General features: G+C 51.0%; 1 protein-coding gene across 1 annotated transcript in view; it reads right to left on the minus strand.

Annotated features, from left to right (window-relative positions):
• The window catches only part of VWA5B1 (von Willebrand factor A domain containing 5B1), a 64068-nt gene extending 47964 nt beyond the window's left edge, over positions 1 to 16104 (minus strand). The window contains exon 1 of the mRNA XM_011970347.1: positions 15936 to 16104. The gene's annotated coding sequence lies outside the window, so the exon portion shown is untranslated. The remainder of the gene's footprint in view (positions 1 to 15935) is intronic.
• Between the last annotated feature and the right edge of the window lie 1132 nt (positions 16105 to 17236).

The following is a 17236-nucleotide window of genomic DNA, read 5'->3' on the forward strand; positions in this document are numbered from 1 at the left end:
CACTAAGAGTTCTATATGGCTTAGAGGAGGTTCTTGGTGTGCCTGTTAAATGTCAACACTTTTGTGATGGCCTAGAGATGATAAATCCCAAATAGTTGCTGTCCTTCTGGGCAGGACATTATTCATATTTATGCCTGGCACATAATAGGTGCTCAATAAATATTTCTAAAGTGAAATGAATGAATGAGTTCCAGCAGCCTCCCAAGGACTCTGAAGGACACTAGGTGCTGGGGATACAGTGGGAACAGGCAGGCGTGAGTGGAGATACTAATGGAAGAGACAGACAGTAAATAAAGCTGGAAGTTCACAATCCAGCCTGTTCTTGTCATCCCCACTGCAGCAGCCACATTGTCCCCTTACTGTGTTTTCCCAGTGGAGCAGTCAGAGTCGTCCTTTGAAGACAAAGTTGTGTGACTCCATGACTCAGACTTTCTGATGGCTCCCATGTCCCTCAAGCCCCCATCAATCTAAGCCCCTGCTGTTTTCCCTTCTGACCACCTGCTTAATGGATTCACTCCAGCCTCTAGACATGCACGTGCTCGTGGCTCGCTTCCTCACCCCTTCACGTCTGCTCAGATGGCACCTTCTTAGGAAGGGCCCTGAAAACCTGCTTTAAACTTGCACCCCTCCCCTGCTTTCCTTCAGATCTCTCATCCTGCTCTGTTTGGGTATTTTCCATAGCATGTCTCTCCAACATATTACATAGAAAACTTTTATTGCATTTATTGCTTTTCATCTGCTTCCTTCCACAAGGGTGGTGATTGGAGCCTGTTTTTCTCATTGATGCATCCTAAGTACCTTGAGCTCTGTTTGCCCTCATAGAAAGGGATGAAAAATATTTGTTCAATGAATGCATGGATCCATATGTTATCACAATGTCAGGCTGGTCGTTTCTGGGTTTTGCATGGGTTCAGCTCAGGGAGAGATATCCTCTGGCCACCAGGTCAGGGGCAGCTCCACAGAGAAGCTACGGACGTTTAATCTGTTAGGCTCTCATTCCAGTCTTTATGTACCATGGTCCAAACCCACCCTCCCTGCCCACCATAGATGCCACCCATCTTGTAACAGACCATCAACCCACTGAGGAAGCTCTGTAATTCTGTGCCCCTGAGCCAGCTCCTCGCCACTGCCCACCGCCCACCTCTCCAAACCTTCCCTTGTGTCCTCTGCAGCTGTCCCTGCATGGCCTGCAAAATACCCCAGATCCTGTGCCTCTCCTGAGACGCTCTGTGTCCTGGGTCCCTGTTGCTGCCTGTGCCAAGACTGTCACTCTTCTGTCCTCCAGTCAAAACCCTTCTCCTTGGGGGACTGCTGCCTTTTGGCTATACCATCCCTGTGACTTGCCTTCTCTAAGGTCTCAATCATACTCCTTTAGTCAACACTTGGTGCTTGGCTCATGACTTCCTCTGTTTCCCAAGCCCTGCCATCATCTCAGGTGACTCGAGCATCTTTGGGAACAGTGCATCAACACCGTGGGCATTTACCCCTTGACCCTGCATGTCAGCAACCTTTGTTTCCTTCCCAGCTCAGCCTGCATTTCCATTCCCGTGCCATGAACTTCACACACCATCTATGATGGCTCCATCTTCAAGACCATTCCTAAAATTGCAACCTCCCAATACTTTCCAGGTTCCTTTCTTTGTTTTTTTCCTTAGCACTTATCACCATCTGACATAATGTATATCTTGCTTATTTATCTTGTTTAATGTGTATGCTAACCCTCCAAGGTGTAATCCCTGTGAGGGCCAGAATTTTGTTTTAGTTTGCTCACTGCTGTATCTGCTGCCCATAGAGTAGTGCCGGGCACCTAGTAGATGCTCAATAAGTATTTGCTGAATGGATGAAATACCACTCTGAGTGCTTTACATATATGATTTTCAGCATCTCTCGGAGGTAGATACTCTTAGTATCCCTATTTAATAAATGAAAATACCAAGGCTCAAAGAGGTGAGGCAACTTACTCATGGCCACACAGCCAGTAAACAATGAGGTTAAGAGTAAACCCAAGCAGAAGGACCATGTGCTTAAACATGAGGCTACTTTATCTCCTGCACTGAGTTTCTCCCAAGCCTTGTCACCTCTTCCTGAGCGAGTCTTACAATTCTCTCTTCTCTCTTCCTGTTGCTGCTGCTTCATTGATCTCCCCTAGACTGTCTCTATCATCTCCTACCTGGTCCTTCAACCTCCAGGCTGTTTCCCTTCTGGTCCCCTCACACACACACACACACACACACACACACACACACACACCCCTCTATTTTTCCTGATGGCTTCCCATTGATTTTGTCCAAAAGAGTAAGTCAAATGTCCAGTGTGGCATTCAAGGCTCTCCCCAGTGGGTCACCGTCTCTCTCCAGTGCCACCGCCCGCCATGTTCTACATGCTCACCTTCCTCCAAACACACTGACCCTCTCACCATGCCCTGAACATGTCAGGTTCTTTGCCACCCTTTGCCTCCTCTGCCTTCAAAGTCTTGTTCATCATTCAAGGCTTAGATGCACCTCCTCCAGGAAGCCTTCCCTTTCTCTGACACTCCAGTCCAACAGACATGCTCTTCTTGGGGCTTCCATAGCCTTTGAGCCCTTGTCTATAACACCCCACATCCTGCGGCACTACAGCCACTCATCTGCAATGGCTTTATCTTTCCGTGGGGCTGTGAGTTCTGAAACAGCAGTGGCTGTACCTCCTCCTTTGCCTTGTTCCAGCTCCCTGGACTGTGCTTGGTTTGGACGAGGAACTCTGAATGGGGGCACCTACCAGGTTCTAGTACTTCACAGGCATCACTAATACTCACACCTACTCCCAATTTCCAGGTTCAGAGGGAGGTCCAAAAGCCATCACACAGCCAGAGAGTGGCCAAGTTGAACGGAAACCAGCCTGGACTCCAAAACCTGCTCTTTCCCCTGCTCAGGCTGCTTCCCAGTTCATGCTGAGCACAGAGGGGAAGAGAGTGCTGGGGCTCTGCTGGCTTCAGCCATCACAAGGGAGGTGGAGGTGGGAGGAGGCTGTATCAAGGCTCCTGGGGTCAAGGAGAAGGCCCTCATGCCCCCCTTGCTGGGGGATATTTGCTTTTCAGAAAGAGATTGGGAAGGCAGAAACTTGCCCGTGCAGTAGTGGTTAGGGGTGCCTAGGTCCCAGTCTCTGGGGAACTGCCTGAGGTTAGAGTCCCTGTGATGGCCACTTCCAGAGTAATTGGCCCAGTCACACTGCTGGGCTCTGCCACTCACATTTTGCGTGGTCTTGAGCAAGTGACTTAACCTCCTTGTGCCTTAGCTTCCTCCAGGTCTAAGCTGGGAAGGTCCCATGGGCCTCTGCCTAGCATCTGCCCTAGTAACCCCTGACCCTGACTCTGTTCTTATTGCTGAAATCTACCCTTTCCCCTGCATCCACAGCACATTATTGTCCCAGAAACAACATGTTCCTCCAACCTGCAAAGCCATTCTGGAAGCATCTCACCCTCACCCTGGTCTGATCCCTCCCAGATCCTGCTCCACAAAGTCGGGGTCCCCCACCTGTGTGGGCTCAGCCAGACCTGGGCTGGACGAAGACTGTGAGCCCACAAGCAATTCTGGGCTTGCCACCTGCCCTTTTACCTGGGGTTAGAGGCCTTTGCTCCTTTTCTCATCTCCAGCCCCTCTAGGAAGTCCTGCTTTCATGGCCCCTTTAGAAGCCTGTGCTCCAAAGCCACCCAATCACAGACAGCACCAACACTCTTATCAAAGTAGGGCCAAGTCTGTAGGTTCTCTGGATCTGGTCTGATTGTTCTAACCTTCTAGAATTCTGGGCTTCTCGTATTCTGGTCTCCTTCCTCTAAACCTCCCCACGTAGGCCTATATCCAGCCAACGTGGGTAACAAATCCATGATTGTGAGGCCCACCCTGACCCCGTTTACCCCGTGCTCCAGCCAGTCAAGAACTCTTGCTATGCCTCCAAACAAGGCTGACTTCTGCTACCGCTGTCTCTTCTGGCACTGAGGGCTTTGCCGGGAATGCTGTCTCCACCTCTCCATCCTTAGCCATCCTTCAAGGCCAGCTTCAATGTTATCACTGCCATGGAGCCTTCTCAGGGTCCTGCATTGCCTAAGATTGCCCCCTGCCACCAGCACAGTCAGCACCACTCATGTTATCTGTCTCATCATCCATGTGCCATGTGTCCATTTAACAGACCTATATGGAGGACCTACTCTGTGCTAGACATTGTGCTAGGCTGGGCTACCACAATGACCAAGAAGTACAGGGCCCCTGCCCTCAGGCCTTGTGTCCTGTCCCCCACCCACCCCAACTAGGAGCAGTTAGCCCCCAGAACTTGAGGCAGGATACTCTGTCTCTCCCCAGTGTCTGGCCAGTAGTTGGTGCTCAACCATGAATGGATGGCATGTACTCTATTGGTTGAATGAATGAGTGGCCAAATAAATAGAATGAAATGTGTCATGGGGTGGATATAGTCCTTGGCTATACAATGGAAGAAATTTATTTCAGCCCAGAGCCCATGAGATTCTATCCTGGAGATAGCTGTAGTCTCCTTTGGTGGGGGCTGGGGATTGGGGGAGTAGTAACAACACAGAATGCTCAGGCTTCTCAGTGCTTTGTGTCCTCACACTGCCTGAGAGACCTGGAGTCCAGCCAGTTGAGACGTCCTGGACAGTCAGTCTGGACAGGAGGCTGGGGCCAAGCCACCCACGATGTCTGGGGCTTCCAGCTAGGAGACTGTTTGGGCCGGCTGAAGAAGGGAGAAATAAGTGCATCCACATTTGAAAAGATAAATGAGGGCCATCTATCTGGGCTAAGCATCTGAAAAGATGCTTGTCGGATTAGATCAAGGAGGAAGTCGTTTACATATACGGAAATTGTGCCATGCCTGTCCCCTGGGGGCCCAGTAAGACTCCTGCATTGGAGCCTCTGCTCTCTGAGGGTCACTCAGAAATGCACCCACACATCTCTGGGAAAATTGGGCTTTATTACACAAATTCAGTTTACACCCACCTTTCCAGGGGCATGTTTGCAAGGTGAGCTCACCCAGCCCAGCTGCCAGCATCCCTGTGGCTCCACTGAAAAGCACTAAGTAAATTCTCTGTGTGGCTTCGAGCCTTGCTCCTGTCTCCAGCACACCGCTCTCCCAGTGCGGAGGGGCTCGCCGGCTGGTGGCACAGAGGGAGAGCTGGTTTTGAATCCAGCCACTGCCCCTCTAGAGCTACTCGGTTGCAGTGGGGCTCCTAGGGAGTTGAAGACTAAATCCTTGTACTGTGCCTTCCCGCACAACCTCGAAGTGGTAAAATGACAGGCTAGGAAGTGAATTCCTGCCCTGGAATCTGTCTTTCCTCTTCCTTCTCCAGTGCTCTCTCATTGGATGCTTCTTTCAAATTCAGTTTCACCCTCTGTATAGCGGGCAGGTAAAAATGTCGTCTCTTTCTTAGGGTTATTGAGAGGCTTGCAAGGGACACACTGCCCTATAAAATGCTTGTCCCAGTTTCTGGTCCGCAGTGAATGTTGGCTATTGCTTTAATTCCCTTTTCGTTTTGGGTTGTCCTCGTGGTTTCACTCTCCCACCCACTATGACTGCATCCGGGCACCTGAGCTTTTGGCATTTCCCCTGGTGGCTCTGGCCCCCTACAGCTCTCAGACCTGCCACCCAGCCATCCCAGGGCCCCCTGCCTAGGTGTTGGCTAAAGAATACATTCATTGCCTTCCCTTCTCTCTGAGGTCCCAGAGCAGTTTGAGCCAATCTATAAGACTGCTTCCCCGCACACACTGCCCCCCGCACACAGAGATGCTTTGTGGGGTGGCAGAGGGTGCTGGACCGGGAGTCAAAGTGCCTCCCCCTGGCCTGACGACCAGTTCTGCCACCAACTGCATGTGAACCCTAGACTGGGACCCTGCCGTCACACGTATGGCCTGGCCACACCTCGTGGGCCTGCACGGAGCACAGCTGGTGGGACATAAAGATTGGTGGGATCATTAGACCCTAGGGTAGGGGTAAAAGCTATACTTCTTCCTTGTTATGGTTCTTAGCACATGAAAGAGTGCCTAAAACAGTTTTTGAAAAATCCCAGCTAACACATATTGAGCAATGAGTAGATGCCAGGTGGCGTTCTAAGTGCTTTTCATGAATTCTTTCTGGTAACCCTTGGGACAATCCTATCAAGAAGGCGCGGCTATTATTCCCATTTTGTGGAAGAGGAAGCCGAGGCCCAGCGTGGTTACATTTCTTGGTCAAGGTAATACACTCGTAAGTGGTGGAGCTGGGATTTGGACTCCACATTCAGAGATCAAACTCCTAACCACAAAGCTTCCTCACCCCTCAATACTTATTTGCTGAATGAATACATGAATGACCTGGAGAAGGCCCTTCCCACGGGGTCCCTCTGGGCTCTGGGTCCTGGCCTCTTTATCTAACAACAAGAGGATGCGCACCTGGAGAATTCATCCCACCCATCTCTTGAGATTGACAGTCCAGGGTCTCAGTTGCTTTGAGAGACAACCCACATCGGAACTGAGGATGTATACCCGTTCCTCCTGTGCCCCGCCCTGTTGAAGGGATCTAGGTATCTGACTACTTAGTCTCTTCTCAGAGGTGGCACTGTTTCCTGAGTGCCAGGGGGATTTTCACACTGAAACCCCAGAAAGACCCTATGAGGCAGCTCATCCTCACTTTGCAGCAGAGGAAATCAAGACCTAGAGAGGTGAAGAAAACCTCAGGGTTACACAGTGAGTGGGTGGTAGAGCCAGGAGTTGAATCCAAGCATCTGGCCCCAGATCCTGGGTTGTTAATGGTGCCTTCCTTGCTGCCTGCTCCTTTCCAGCCAGGTCCAGGTGCCCAGGCTGAGTTAGTGCACCTGCCAGCCGGCTGCTCTTACACAGGGCCTTTGACCCCTCCACACCGACTGCCGTAAACCCCCAGGGCTCCACCTCTCACTGGCTCCTGCCCTTCTGCTGTGCTTTCTAGGAGTGGGGAGTTGGCGGTAGGAGTGGGGAAAGGAGACAGCATCCTCCCCACGTTTTGAGTGGGGATAGTGGATCAGTACCCTGGCTCTCTCTCCTACCAAGTCAGCACACTAGAGACGACTCCCACTTCGAAGTCATTTCAACAAGATGCCACTGGAGGCCGAGCGCGGTGGCTCATGCCTGTAATCCCAGCACTTTGGGAGGCTGAGGTACGTGGATCGCTTAAGGTCAGGAGTTTGAGACCAGCCTGGCCTGCATGGTGAAACCCCGTCTTTACTAAAAATACAAAAATTAGCCAGGTGGGGCGTTGGGCGCCTGTAATCCCAGCTACTCGGGAAGATGAGGCATGAGAATCACTTGAACCTGAGAGGTGGAGCTTGCAGTGAGCTGAGATTGCACTACTGCACTCCAGGCTGGGCAACAGAGTGAAACCCTGACTCAAAAACAAAAACAAAACAAAAAAACAAAACTGGAACACAAGGGACACACAAACAGCCTCAAAACGGATGTCATGGCACATCTTACTGCAGGAAAACCTCGGGCAAGGTTGGTCTTGACCTTCTTCTTGGGCTTCAGCTGGTGCAGAACCAGCCGAAGGTTAAGAGAGAAGGGGGAGACAGTTGGAGAGGTTGCATTTAGAATACCAAGTTCCCCACTGCAACCAGGTTTAAGAAGGCAGGGTTTTAGGGTTTAGAGATTCCCCACACTTTGCACAAACTCCTCCATTGGGTCGTAGGCACTGTGCTAAGAAAGTTATGTGGATGATCACACGGATCCCTCATAACCCTCTAAGTGCAATTTTTCTTTCTTTTTACAGGTGATCTGAGTGAGTATAAGAGAGGTTAGTAAACCTGCCCATGGTCATAAAGCTAAGAAGGGTTGACTCTGGGAACTGAACCCTGGCTGCTTCCATTCCAATGCCTCTGCATTTACCACTATGCCATAGCAAAATCCATGGTAACAGTATCCCACATCCACAGAAGCAAGAGAAAAGCCCTCTCTTTGAGAGTCCGAGGGACAACATGGGGTTGTCAGCAACATAGACTAAACCAACCAGGGACAAGGAAGCAGAGAGAGGAGGCCAGCTGCAGAATTGCCCTCATCAGCCAGCCTGGGCATCAGGAACAAATCAGGCTCCAGGAATTAGACTCCTTGGACTCGTAGCCCTGGGTGACACAGGCAAGCTACTTCACCTCCCTGACCTCAGTTTTCTGATCTATAAAAGGGCACAGAAGTAAAGCTCGCCCCACTGCCTCGTGACGATGAGAAAGAAGACTGTGCGTAAAGCGCCAGACACAGTGCCTGGCTGACTGCGAAGGTGAGCTGGCGGCTTTGCCCTGTGTAGGGGAAGGTGGGATGTGGGGGTGAAGCTAATCAAGGCCAGACTTCCTGACAGGCTTGTAAGGAATCTTTTAGAAATGGGGTATCTTAGAAAAGTCTTCAAGAATTCAAAGGAAAGGATTAAAAATGATGGTATTGTAAGCAGTGAAGAGGATGTAGCCCCTGACCAGCTTACCCTTTCAAATTCACCACTGAGACCGGGCAGGGTGGCTTATGCCTGTAATCCTACAACTTTGGGAAGCTGAAGTGGAAGGATTGTTTGAGGCCAGGAGTTTGAGACCAGCCTGGGCAACATAGGGGAACCATCTCTACACACATACACAAAAGTTAGCTAGGTGTGGTGGCACACCTGTAATCCCAGCTTCTTGGGAGGCTGAGGTGGAAGAATTGCCTGAGCCCAGGACTTCCAAGCTGCAGTGAGATATGATCATACCACTGTGCTCCAGCCTGGGTGACAGAGCAGGACCCTGTTCTGTCCCCTGGGCCCCCAAAAAAATCCACCATGGAGTCATGAAAGTCATCATAATGAGCCTCCATGCCTCATAGAAAGCGATTTATGATTAAAGCACTTTCACATCATGAATTAATTAGGGCTTTATGAATAGGGGCAAAATAAGGGTTATTATCCCATTTTAAGGATCAGGAGACTGAGGCTCAGAGGGAAAATAACACAGGAGGATTGGAGCTCCCAGGGCAGAGCTTCCTCCGTGAATAGGGGACCTGCTGCTTTGCTGTGCTGAGGCTTGAGAGTGGCAGAGGCCAATCCTGCTGGCCACCAGGCATTCAGATCTGCTGGTCAACCCGGAGTGCCAGTGGTCAGAGAAGGGGGCTAAGATCCTTGAAGGGACTCAACCCAAGATGACCTGTCCTTTCTCCCCTATTTCCTGTAAGTATTCTGATCAAGGCTACAATGCCCTGCTCTTGAATAAGGCTGCGTGTGATCTTCATGCCGTTGTACAGATCTTCTGCCTTCTCTTCCTCTGGGTGCATGGTAAGCTGCAGCTCCCAGCTTCCTTGAAGGCCTAGATGTGCCTCTGGCTTCAGCCAATGAAATATGTGGAAGTGACGTGTGTCACTACCGGGTGGAAGCTTTCAAAGCCAGTGTGTGCTTGCCCATGCCATGTTCTCTGCCACAGCGATCATGGAGAAATGTGTCCCCAAGGAGCCTCTGTTAAAGGCATGGCCTACTTTGGACATGCAGCAGGAGCAGGAATTAAAACGTTGCTGTTATTTCACTGCAGCGTAGCCTAATCTAACTTGGCTAGTATAGCCATGAATGTTTGGGTCTTTGAGCAAAGGTGATGGTCCCAGGAATAGAATCTATGGTATCTGAAGGGAGCAAGAGGTGGAAGAAGGTGAGATTGGCCAGTGGGTCCACTAGAATATAAGCTCTAGGAAGGCAGAGGTCTTTGTATATTTTGTCAACAATTGTATTCCCAGTGCCTTAGAAGAGAACCTGACAATCAGCAGGTGCTCATTAAATGCTGAATAAACGAATGAATGACCTGAGGTGAGGCAGGCAATGCAGAGGCAAGAGGCCTGAAAGGCAAAAGTGAATGGTTCTGGAAAGGACTCCGTAGTCATTCATTTATAAACTCTACAAGCATTAAACACTCATCATGAGAGATCCCCATGTTAACCCAATAATTTGACCAGAAAAAGCCCACTGTAAGTGAATCTACTTAAAACAGGGACCAACATGTCATACAAAAGGGTGAATGAAGAAAAGATTTTAGTTGGGATTTCATTTTGAAAAATGAGACTAAAAATATGAAAATAGAATCTTATATTGGACCAAAATAAGATTATAGTTACAACCATGTGCCAAAACTTTCAGTCCTCAAAGGACAAATCAAATATTGATTGGTTTAGCAGGGCATGATTTTCCTGAACAAAATTATATGCTAGTATGATACATTTTTAAAAAGGTCATATTTCACTGTCACAGCATAATGATCAAAGTTTCTTATCATGAACTCATTGTTGTCCATATTCTCTTCTGTCATTCTCTGGCCTAACTGCCAGATTCTCATTTATCTATGGCCTTGTGTAGGACTAGGAGTCCTCCAGTGTCTTCTTTGATTGGCCTTACTAACTCCCACAACTTTCATGTGATGTCAGTTTCACCATGCAATCCTTCGGCTTTGTATGATCAGCGGCTTACCCCACATGACGGAGAAACTGATGGACACGGATATTGTGTGAAGGGCAGGGATCAATGCTGGTTCTGAGCAAGAACAGACATTTATTCAGGGACTACTTTTGTAAGTGGACAGTCTATTCATGTTCTCTATTAGGATGACATTTTGAAAAACCCACAACCTTGGCCAGGCAAGGTGGTTCACGCCTGTAATCCTAGCACTTTGGGAGGCTGAGGTGGGCGGATCACCTGAGGTCAGGAGTTCGAGACCAGTCTGGCTAACATGGGGAAACTCTGTTTCTACTAAAAATACAAAAAATTAGCCAGGCTTGGTGGCGTGCACCTATAATCCCAGCTACTCAGGAAGCTGAGGTAGGAGAATCACTTGAACCCAGGAGGCAGAGGTTGCTGTGAGCCTAGATCGCACCATTGCACTCCAACTTGGGCAACCAGAGAGAAACTCCGTCAAACAAACAAACAAACCAACCTACAACCTCACATCTATGGGGTTGCAGATAATGATTAAGCAGACCCCTTCATGGGGCCTGAATAAAGAAGTGGGGATACTACGGTGAACCAGGTAGACCCATCTCCTGCCCTCCAGCCACTCTCCCAGTGGCCACATTCTAGGCTGGGTTGGGACCATCACTCCAGCTTCCTGCCCTAGCCCTGGGTCCTGCCTCTGTCTCCACAGTGGCACCCATGGAAGGAACCTCTTGGCAGAGAGTCCCGTGCCCAGCAGTTTGATCCTCAGTGTGGTCATGGGAATAGGGAGAAGAGTTTTGTGCTGAGACACCCTGGGACCCTTGCCTTAGGAAGATACACAATGTATGATCTAGCAAATGGTTTTCAGATTGGAGACTAGGATCCCTCCAGACCCCAGTGAGGATTCAAGAGGTGAGATTTCAATTTCTCAGGTTTGTTAATTTCTCTACCTTTGTTAATGTCTCTTCCTGAGATCTTGATCTGACCACGGTGCTTCCCTGCTCTGTGACTGTTCATTGTGTTAACTAAGCCTGTCTTGTTCATGTCAAATTAAGCTTCTCCTCACAATTCCCCTTTGCAGCCTGATTCCATATTTCTCTTGCACTCTGACTCTGTGTTCCAAACTAGAATATGTGCTATTCCCCAGACATCTGTAAGCCCTAACTTTGCACCCTTGTTTATGTTCCTCCCTCAACCCAGAGCCCTGTGATCCCATCTCTGGGTTTGGAAATCTACTCATCCTGCTGGGTTCTTTCAAACCCACCTCCTCCATGTAGCCTTTCCCCACCCCTTTGTCTAGGAGTGATTGCTCCTTCCTCTGGGACCCTAGGATCCAGCTTTGCTCAGCTAAATCCTGCTGTAACAATCTCCATGCATGGAATGGTCTTAAGTTCTCTTCTAGAGGGTGGCGCTGCCGTTTGCTATTGCTAGCTCTTTGAGCTCTCCAAGACTTAGTTTTATCATCTGTAAAGTAGAGATTAGTAAAACCTCATGGGAGGCTGGGCATGGTGGCTCACGCCTGTAATCCCAGCACTTTGGGAGGCTGAGGCGGGTGGATCATCTGAGGCCAGGAGTTGGAGACCGACCTGACCAACATGGAGAAACCCCATCTTTACTAAAAATACAAAATTAGCCAGGCGTGGTGGCACATTCCTGTAATCCCAGCTGCTTGGGAGGCTGAGGCAGGTTAATCGCTTGAACCCGGGAGGCAGAGGTTGCAGTGAGCCGAGATTGCACCATTGCACTCCAAGCCTGGGTAACAAGAGTGAAACTCCATCTCAAAAATAAATAAATACTTAAAAAATAAATAAAACTGCATGAGGAAGGCACCAGGTAAGGGAATGACACAAGACAAGGAAGAAACTAGGTACTACTCTTTGTCCCTCTTTCCCCCACCCCCATGTCTAACTGTTCCTTCTCTGCTATTTTTGCAGGCTCATCCTTGGGGCCAGGACTACAGGGAGGCAAGTGACCAGATGCTGAAGACAAAAATTCCTCCAGGTTCAAGCTTGCCCTGCCCTGCTTCAATGCATAAGCAGTTGACTCAACAAAGATATGCCTCTGACTCAGCCCTTGCCTCTGTGTCTCAAATCCAGGAGCTCTTTTCCTGAGTGCTATTTTGCATAAGCTTGGGTAATTGATGACCATTGGTTTCCCCACTTGAGACTGCAAGCCTCTTGAGAACAGAGACCCAACATGCCGCCCAGAGCCCGGCATGAAGTGGGCACCCAGTGATCCAGTGGTTTTCATTCCTTTCCCTATTTCCACCCTTTCTTGTCTGTTGATTCAAACTGACACTGATCGACCAAGACCTCCTGCCCCTCCCAGCCCTGCCTGTACTCACGCTCTGGTCATGTGGGAAACACTTCCTTGCTCCTCTATGTCCACCCACATAGCCACATCCATCCGTGGCTTCCTCCAAATCCGCACTCTAGCATCACCTCCTTGAGGAAGCCTGCCTAGCCCCACACAGAACACTCCTGATCCCAATCCCCTCTCCCTAAGGAATCCAGGAACCCAGAGGGTTTCATAGGATGGAGGACTTGTGCACCCCCGGTGACCTGGAGTCATACTCAGTCCAGTGACCCCACTGGGCTGTTCGCCAGTTCCCCCAGGGATGTCTGTCAGTTTCCTGTTTAGGTGACCCTCTTCTTGGCCTTGCTCAGGCCCCTTCCCAGGATGCCTGTGAGACTACGAGAACCCTATGTCTGCATTGCCTGGTCATTGGTCACTCGAGGTTGTGTTGTACAGGGAACCACCAGGGGTATTGAGAGAAACCCAGGTAGGTATTCAGCAGAGAGGACCCGAAAAGGAATCCAGGCCAGCGGCCTGGAGGAGTGCTGCCCCTGAGCCTCTGGGTGCCTCTTCCACTGCCTTTCCTTCTTCAGGGCTGTCCCTTGCCCTCATGGACCTGGCCTCTCACAGAGCCATAACCAGCATTTGCATCATTGTCTGGTAATGAGAGGCCAGCCAGTCAGTGAAGGTGCTGGCTCGGAGCAGAGTCTGGAGCAAAGTCGCAATGAGTGAGACAGAGTAAGCACAAAGGTGCTTCTTCCCTCTGGGCCCAGGGGCTGTCAGGTGAGTGGGGACCGCGGGGATGGGTGAGTGGGGGTCACTGGGATGTCTGAGTGGGTGTCCTAGCCCCTTGGAACAGAACACCGGTGTCATCACCCTGGGTGGGGCTCCCTGTCTTCTACCTCCTCCCTCCAGCCAGGACAACTTTACTAACAGCCTAATGGCCAATGTCTAGAGCCCCTTCTGAGAGCTGTGTCTGGCCCAGATCTGGGGGTGTCTTTAGCTCCTTTTCTGTGAGGTCACATATAAGAGTTTCCTAATCCTGAAGCTAGGGCCAAGGAGGCTGCTCAGAGCCTGAGCCATTTCCAGGTCAGGAGCCTTGACTCATCTCAGACCAGCAAGGCATTGGGGTCTACAGGCCACCTACCCAGGCACGGTGACCACCAGCCCTGCACCATCACCTGGATGGGGCTGGATTGGAGACAACCGAAGCACTATTCCTGGAGACAGATGCCAGCCAAGGCTGGGTGAGGTGATGAGGGCCCCGCAGCCACACATCAGACCTTGGGGACCCTGCCCAGCAACCTTTGGATCAAGTTCAAGTCACAATCCTCTGCCTGTGCACACGTGTGCACACATACACATGCATGTCCCTGCACTCTTAAATCCCTGCACAGCAGCAAACACACATGCACCCACAAACATGTAAACACATTTATATACACACACCACAGACCCGCTTACCAACTCATGTAGTTCACGTGATACACGTCACCACCCTCCAGAGAATCCCCTTACACGCACATGCCCTAATATACCTTTCTTTTTTTTTTTTTGAGACGGAGTCTCTCTCTGTCGCCCAGGCTGGAGTGCAGTGGCCGGATCTCAGCTCACTGCAAGCTCCGCCTCCTGGGTTTACGCCATTCTCCTGCCTCAGCCTCCCGAGTAGCTGGGACTACATTAGCTGGGACTACAGGTGCCCGCCACCTCGCCCAGCTAGTTTTTTTGTTTTTGTTTTTGTTTTTGTTTTTTTTAGTAGAGACGGGGTTTCACCGTGTTAGCCAGGATGGTCTTGATCTCCTGACCTCGTGATCCACCCATCTCGGCCTCCCAAAGTGCTGGGATTACAGGCTTGAGCCACCGCGCCCGGCCCCTAATAAACCTTTCAAGAGCATATGCCTGCGTGCATTACACGCACACACATGCACATGTACTCAGCCCCACCGGCCAACCCAGCTGACCACAGAGTCTCATGGCCTTATGGCCTCTTCGCAGGAGCAGAAAGACCAGAGCTCATCTAGACCCCTTTGAGCCTTGTCCAGTCCCCATAAGCTGGCTGGGTTTAGACAGGTGAGCCCAGGGAAGGGGCTGCGCCCCAGCAGAGAAGACTTACTTCCTAAGTCTTAAAAAAAAAACGGAGGGAGGAGGTAAGGAAGGACAGGAGGGAGGGAGGAAAGAGAGAGAGAGAGAGAGAAAGAGAGGGTAATAAAAGAGAAAGAGAGAGAGGGAAAGAAAAAGAAAAAGATAAAAAAGAAAAAAAAGAAAGAGAGAAAAAGAAAGAAAAGGCAAAAGAAGGAACGGGGTTAGTGGGAGAGGCAGGATGGTGTGTGATGCCTGTTGCTCTTCAGAAGAGAGGAGGGAATGGTTCTGGCCCCCGCCCCGCAGGCCTCCTGCTGCTACTGCAGGAGCACGGGGTGGAACTGTTGGGGCTGCCGCAGATGTTATGGTGGAACTTCCAGCCGAGGCTTGATGTGTTAGCAGACACCACACTGCACCCGCTGCTGAGTTCCTCTCCCCTAGCCGCTTCCCTCTGCCCGGGGACCTTTTCTCCTTCCCCTCTTACCTTGCAGAAGCCCAGGGACGCGGGGCTCAGAAAAGGGTGTGCGTTTGGCCGGTGGCTCTGGGGACGGTCACAAGCTGCCGGGCATCCGAAGGGCAGCAGGCATGAGCGCGGCTGCCGGGGTGGGCACCCTGCAGGGCTCCTGACTGCCCCAGAGCTCTGGAGTACAGACGAGGGATGATGGGGGACTGACCAGGAGGTGGTGGAAACAGGTGGCAGGGATGGAAGGTTGAGAGAGGGAGGAAGGAGGCAGAGACAGAGGAGAGAGACAGAGACACAGAGAGGAGATGCAGAGACTCACACACAGAAAAAAGAGAAACAGACACAGAAAGCAAACAAGAAAGAGAAGAGGGAGCAGGAGAAGGGGTGGCGAGGGAGAGAAAGAGAGGAGACAGACAGAAAGAGAGAGAGAGAGAGAGCAAGAGAGAGAGAGAGCAAGCCGGACCTGAGTAGCAACATGTGGCCATGCTCCCTCACTTCTTATGTTGAAGCATCCTGGCATCCTGGGCTCCTCCCCATGGTGCCTGCATGGTGTACCCACCCTGACACACATGCACATAGACACACAAACTTACCACAGACACACACGCACACACTCATGCGTGCCCTTGCCCACCCAGAGCAGCCCCCTTGTCTAGCCTCTCCTCCTCACACAAGTGGGGCCAGCTCTTACCTTACCCCAGAAGCACACGTGTCTAGGTACACACTCCCTCTCTCCACGGCCACAGTGGTTGCCTTCTGCACCCAGCGCTGCTGGAGGTGCGGCCCGGGGCTGGGCTCCAGTGCCCAAGCCCTGCGCCCGCTGCCCTGGCAGCTGGCTTGATCAATGCCCACATTGCGATAGCTGTTTAGGTGGCCTGCAGGAAGCCGAGCCATTTGTTTTGTCAGAGCGTAACCATGACAATCACCCCATACGCACACACCGCTGGTGCTGTTTCCCCACCCCTCGCCCTTCCCTCCCCCTTCTCCAGAGCACAGGAGAAAGCTGGAGGCCACTTAGCAGCCTCAGCTAATTCCTGCTGGGGCTGAAGGAAAGGGCCTGGCCAGTGATAACAGTCCTGCGGGCAGCTCCTTCCTGGGGAGTGGGGCTGCCTCCAGGGTATTTCAGCACTGTGCAGAGCCTGCATGGGCCAGGGATACCTTCTGCCTGTGCAGGAGCTGGCCCCTCTATGTCTCCCTGCCCCCTCAGCAAGTTTAGTTTTTAGCCAAGTGTTACAGGCTGCCAATCCATTTTCCCCCATAAGGCCACAGTACAGCGAACAGACAGCATTGGTGACCGTGGTCGTGGGCAGGTCCTCTGCCGGGGCCTTTGGCCATGCCTGTTCACCCTTAGAGTCCCAAGCCATCGTTTGCTGCCCCTGGCCATGCCAAAGCCACACGGGAAATTGCTAGGATTCTAGGTGCAGCTCCTGGAGGCATCAGACTGGAGGTCTGAACTCTGGAGATACAAAGTTGGGTAGCCCAGAGAGCCAGGGGCTTGTCATAACCAAGGAAGCCAAGTGGCCGGCTGGGTTAGGACTGCAAAATCTAAATTCAGAGCCTAGAGTTACAGAGTTCAAAGTTGAGAGATGCTTCAGAGGTACAGGATGGAGCAAGTGATCACACGACTCATTTAAGACTTATAAAAATCCTCAAGAAGAGGGCCTTTCTTTCAGGTTTATAGGGAAATTGTGATTCGGAGGGGCAGAGTGACTTGCTGAAAGTACACAGCCAGGAAATGACAGAGCAGGGATTCAAATTCACAGTGATCCCAACACTGGAAACTCCACTGCATTTTATTGGCCTTTTACAGCTGTCACTGTGTGCTGGGCACCGCACACATGGCCTGGAAGAAGTGCATCTCACTTGTTCTGTTCCAAACCCTGGGAGGTGGATGATATGCTATGTTCATTTCAAATATGAGCTCAGAGAGGTGACATGACTTTCCTAAGACCACACAGGACGTGGAAGAGCCAAAGTTGGAACCCAGGTCTG

The sequence above is a fragment of the Mandrillus leucophaeus genome, unplaced genomic scaffold (genome assembly GCF_000951045.1).
Source record: "Mandrillus leucophaeus isolate KB7577 unplaced genomic scaffold, Mleu.le_1.0 Scaffold944, whole genome shotgun sequence".
Taxonomy (NCBI): Eukaryota; Metazoa; Chordata; class Mammalia; order Primates; family Cercopithecidae; genus Mandrillus; species Mandrillus leucophaeus.